The sequence below is a fragment of the Musa acuminata genome, unplaced genomic scaffold (assembly GCF_036884655.1).
Source record: "Musa acuminata AAA Group cultivar baxijiao unplaced genomic scaffold, Cavendish_Baxijiao_AAA HiC_scaffold_1077, whole genome shotgun sequence".
Taxonomy (NCBI): Eukaryota; Viridiplantae; Streptophyta; class Magnoliopsida; order Zingiberales; family Musaceae; genus Musa; species Musa acuminata.
This window is the reverse complement of record NW_027021291.1, coordinates 653426-659425: the sequence shown is the minus strand read 5'-3', so window position 1 is coordinate 659425 and position 6000 is coordinate 653426.

Genomic DNA, 6000 nt, shown 5'->3' with positions numbered 1-6000 from the left:
TGTAACAATTCATCATGTAGTTGAACATTGTCATATAAAGCTGCGAAGGACTTTTACATGATGCACACACATGAGATTTTCTAGCAAGTTTGCATTTACTTTACAAGATAAGATATCAACTCAAGACATAATGCAAACTATAGCACACGTTCATATATCTCTTGGTGATGCAAGGATGGCATAACCATAACATTGTTTATAGCATCACTCAAGTATTTGCAACTATGACATAGACATGATCATGGCAGTGTTTATCAATTCATATGTTTCTCCCCCTTTGTCATCAACAAAAAGCATTGTAATTGTGATACGAGGAAAACAATATTAGCAAGCTTATAGAGGAATTTTACATAGATTGCTTTGAAAACTTCTTCCCCTTTTTTGTTATAATCCATTTTACTCGCAAAGATATTACAGGATGAAATACATACACAGGAATCACTTTATCAGATTTATTTCAGAAACTTATTTTTCATGAAAGTGTACGAATAAATCTGTTTTATAGCATTCGAACAAATAAGATGCATTTGGACAAGATTTTGTTACAGATTTTCACATATAAACATGGCAATCAAGTGATCTGATAATTCAATATAGTCCGAAAAATAAGTTTATTTATTCGGACACATCAACATTCCTAATCAACTCACAAGGTTTTCAAAACTTTTAGTTTCAGAGCACAACATTCTTAGTTCGGACATATCACATAACAAAGAAAAACGATACGATTAAAGTTTAAGATAACCTTTACCACAAGGCACATGACAAATGTTTACCACAATAGATGTTTACAACCAGCATGTCAGAAGTGAGTAACATAAGAAGTTTACAACAACAAATGTTCATACAAGTTCATTCATGAGGTGGAAAATTAAAGTGCCTAAACAAGGAGTCAAATTGACTATGAATCTGCTGTAGCTCTGATAGAATTTGATCTTGTCGTTGTTCAATCCGTTCTTATCTCTGTTCGAATCGGTCCATTCGAATCCCAATTTCTTCGACGGATGTATGAGTTTGCTCAACTGGATGTGTTTCCTCAAAGGGACAGATCGGAGGAGATTGGGTACTCCTTAATACTGGTGTTTCCGGTTCTGGTTCAAGTTGAGGAGGATCAGTTCTTCTAGGCAATCTAACCCAGTTACCGTTTCTATAGTGACATCTTAGTCGGTGAAGTAGACTTGTGTTTATTATGCTGAATCTATCTACTTTCATTACTTCTTCTTCTGGTGGTATTTGAATGTCGTAAGCTCTCATTATTCTAGTAATTATACCACCATATGGGAGCATCATGTCTTTCTTAGATAATTCTAACATGCTTTGTTGGATAAGATAGCCAAGACAGATGTCATGTCCCTTCATGATTAAGTACATAGTTCCTAATTCTAATTGACTCACTTCATCATGATGGTATTGTTTAGGAAGAATTATACTAGTCATGATATGATGAAGTAATTTAGTGTTCATAGGTAGTAGATGTTCACAACTTTTAGGAACAAATGTTATGTCGGGATTGGCAAAGATTGTTCCTAAGGCTTCAACATAGGATGTTCCAATAGTTTCATCAACCCATGATCCTCTAAAGTAAAGTCCTATGCTTTTCATGGGAATGCCTATCATATCACAAATGAATCTATCAGTGATTGAGATGTGTTGTCCTAAAAGATAGGTGGACATCCTTTCTTCCTCATCTATTTATATGTTATTGTAAAACAATCGAACTAGCCTAGGATAGATGGGTTCGTTAATCTGCAAGATTGGAAGTAGATCTAGGTTTGCAAACCATTGGATAGTTTCTAAGTCTCTAAGTTCATGTATATCTACGTATTTTACCTTATTGATGCTTCTAAGTTCGAAAGAGGGAAATTTTTCAGCATGGTTTTTTGAATCAAAGAGGGTGAAATCAAACTCTTCTACTAATCTCCTCTTTCCCTTGTCCCTTGAGGATCTTCTAGATCCCATAACTACAGCAGTTTAGAGGGATAAAGATGAGCAAGAGTAAATGAAGAACAAAACAGAATTTAAGAGGTTCTTAGAGAATACCTTAGTGGAATCTTCAAAAGAGGGAAGGATTCTTGATGTTTTGCTCCGAAATGGGAGGTATTTGGGAAGCTAAACGGGGTGAAATGGGGATGGAGGAGGCTTGGAGGAGTAGAGAAGGGAAGGGAAGTGAGTTGGGGTCGGTTTCACCGCCGGCCCTAGCGTGGGTTAAAAAGGCAGAGTTGCGGGCGGTTGCACCTCTAGCTGGAGCGGTGCAACCGCTGGCAACCCGTGATGGCTAGAGGTGCCATCGCCAGCTGGAGAGGTGCCACCGCCAGCTGGAGAGGTGCCACCGCCTGTAGGCAGTGAGCACTTTGTTGTGATTTGATCAGGGATGTTTTGTCTTGAGGAGAGTTTTCATTCAGAGCAATTAACGTTTCTTACGTGATTACGTATGAGTTTTTATTTTAAGGAAAAAAAAAAACTTGTACGATCAAGATAGATCTTATAACGTGCATACTCCCAATGTCGTACACATGTTTGTGATAGTTCGTTCAAGTTGGTAATCCTTTCAAGTGACATAGATTAGATAACAAATGACAATTGATTGTCATCATCAAAATCCGAGATTCAACAGACCTTTCCCACCAGCTTCTGGACAGTGGAAGTACATAATTATAGGAGTGGACTACTTCACAAAGTGGGTCGAGGCCGAGCCGCTGGCGACGATCACGGAACATCAAATGGAGAAGTTCGTGTGGAAGAACCTGGTAACTCGGTTCGGGTTGCCCAAGGCCATTATCACGGACAACGGACCTCAGTTCGCCGGCAGAAGGTTCCAGGAATTCTGCGCCAATCATGGCATTCAACTGAGGTTCAGCTCCGTGGCTCACCCCCAGACGAACGGGCTGGCAGAGGTAACCAACCGATCCATCTTGGACGGACTCAAAAGAAGAGTGTCCGCAGCCCGGTCGGCCTGGATAGACGAGCTCCCCAGCGTACTATGGTCACTGCGCACCACTCCTAAGGCCGCAACCGGAGAATCCCCGTACAGTTTGACGTTCGGGACTGAAGCCGTCTTGCCACCCGAGATGGCTGTCGCCACCCTTCGGACAAAGAGCTATGACGAGGAAGTCTCGAACGAAGGACTTCATGCCAGCCTCGACGTGCTCGAGGAGCGACGCGCTGACGCGCACCTGAAAGCCCTCTCTTACCAGAGAGCCGTTGCGAGGGTCTACAATAAAAAGGTACGACCCCGACCGATCAAGTTAGGCGATCTAGTCCTACGAAGGGTCGAGGTTAGCGACCCGACCCGAGCAAGGGGAAAGCTGGCCCCCAAGTGGGAGGGACCTTATCGGGTCATCAAGGTAGTCCGACCGGGTGCTTACCACCTCACGTCGATGGACGGTTCTCCTTTACCGAGAACCTGGAACGTTGGAAACCTTAAGAAGTTTTTCGTCTGAAACGAAGAAACCTTTTCCGTTTAAAGAAGAAGAACTCTCTCCCGAAGGAAGAAGCTTTTGCCTAGGAAAAGAAGAAGGGAACAATAAAGCGGATGGAGAAAAGTCTTTCCTTTTATTGAAGATAGCAAACCAAAATACAGGACCCGACTTACAAAACCCGACCAACAAAAACAAATTCAAAAACCCTTTATTTTTGGGGGACCTCTAGGCGATCGTCGAAGGGGACTTCCTCGGGCATATCCACCCCCCGGTCCTCGGGGTGAGGGGTAAAAGGGTCCTCCTCCACCTCGAGACCCGGGTGACGAGCACAGAAACGGGACGTAGCGATACGGTATCCATATTCAAAGGATACCCGCCCCGTCCGCGTCAGCCCGAGCTCGAACCCCTCCGACCTCTTGTAGGCCTCGAGGAGCTCCTTGTCCCTCGCGGGTCGGAGACGAGCCTCCTCCGCCAGCGCCTCTGAGGCCGTCTTCGCCTCAACCTTCGCTTCCTCCAGCTTTTTGCTGAGGGCGCTTGCCTCCGTCTTCACCAGGCGGAGCTCAGTCCGCTCCACCCTTATTGTCTTCTGGAGTCCCTCATTCGCCTTCTTAGAGGCCTCGAGCCCCGACCGGAGGCACGCCGCCTCCGCCTCCAGGTCCAACGCACGCTGCTCGGCAGCCGCCACGGCCTCCGGACCAGCTCCGGCTCAAACCTCTTCAACCTGGCAGGACGAGTTCAGCATTGCGGCTGGCCAGGCCCCCGATGACCCGGCCGGCGTCATGCACCCTGTCCATCAGGGCCACCGCGTAGTGGAGACCTTGCATAGAAGGAAACAGGTCAAGGAGGCTGGCGTCGGACAAATGAACCGGCAAAGCAGGAGCACGCTTACCCAGGTCAGTGACTGGGCCGACTTGTTGAGCAACGCCTCCGAGGGCAGGACATACAAGTCCCGAGCCATATCGGGATGGAGCGCGCCTCGGAGGAACGTCGCGGAGGGATCCCCTCCGGCCCACACCTTAGACCCCCGGGACAAACCCTCCCTGCGGGGAACCAGGGGGTCGCTGAGCTCACCGGGTAGGATCTCGCTCGCTAGCCGCGTCAGGTACGGCTCCCCGTCTCTGGCAGGAAGCCGGCAGAGGTCGCGCATGGAGACAGGGCGAAGACCCTTCCCGGCCGTCCGACGACTGGGGACTGCCCCTCCACGATGAGAGCTCGCCTCGGGCCCCTTCGACGGGGTTGTCTTCGCCTTCTTCGAAGGGCGCCCAGCCTCGACCTCCAGCGGGGCGCCCGCCGAGCCGGGTAGCAGGTCGGTCAACGGAGCGGGAGTAGGAGGTTGCGGATCGGTTGGCGAAGCTGGAAGGGGGGGCTCCAAACCCTGACCCCCCAGGAGCGAGCGCAGGTTCACCATATCTACGAAAAACAAAAGAAGTTAGTACCCGGAGCCAACCACGCAAAACGCCCGGACAAAACGTAACCAAACATACCCATAGGCGTCAGGCTGAGGCCCGCCTCGACCAGCCATTGCTCGGTCATGGTACAGATGGCCTGCGACCTAGGGAGAATCTCCTTGAGCCTCACCAGAGCTTGGCGCTCTGCCTCGCCCAGACATGGGGTGGTGTTATCGATCGCCCTCGCGGACCACCGAACCCCGAAACCCCAATCCTGCGCACGGCTGACATAAAAAAACCTCTCATTCCATCCCTTGTTACTGGAAGGGGCACCACCGACTCGAAAACCCGTCCGGGCTGACAAAAAATAGCCCCACGAACCCCTGCAGAGGCGGTAGCAGGAAAGAAAGAGGTTAAGAGTGGGGGTGATGTTGGCATAATGGCATTCCCCCAGGAATACCACCAGGTAACGCCAAGAGTTTGGCGCCACCTGAGATGGCGAAATCCGCCAGAGAGACAGGCAGGATGCTATGAGGGGGTGAAGAGGAAAACGCAAGCCCGCCTCCAGGGCGTCGAGGGTCAAGGCGAAGCCCTTCGGGACTGGATCATACGCCCGTTGGCCCGGTTCGGGAGCACTGAGGATATGGTCCTCCGAGATGCTATAGCGCGCCCGGAGTTCCTCCAGCAAGGCCCCGCTCATGGAGTGACTAAATGCAGTGTGAGCTGTAATCCATATCAATCAAATTAATACCAATACAAATCAATATCAATATATCAATATGTAGTAATATAAAAGTATGAAGTAGTACCAATATCAATATATAGTAATAATTAATACTAATAATTATCGATAATATAATTATAAATGATTATATTAACTAATACTTAATTGATACTTAGATATTTTACATATGAATATTAATACTTACATTAATATTAACTATTAAACTAATTATTAATGTTAACTAATACTTATTTTATTACTTATATTTATTTACTTATATTTATTATATTATTATTATATTATTATTATTTATTATATTAATATTATTATTATATTATATTATCATTATAGGATTATATTATGTATAGGATTATATTTTATATTATGTATAGGATTATATTATGATTACAGAGTAGAAGTTATGATTATAAAAAATAGTAATAGTATGTAATTAAGTAATAGCACGTAA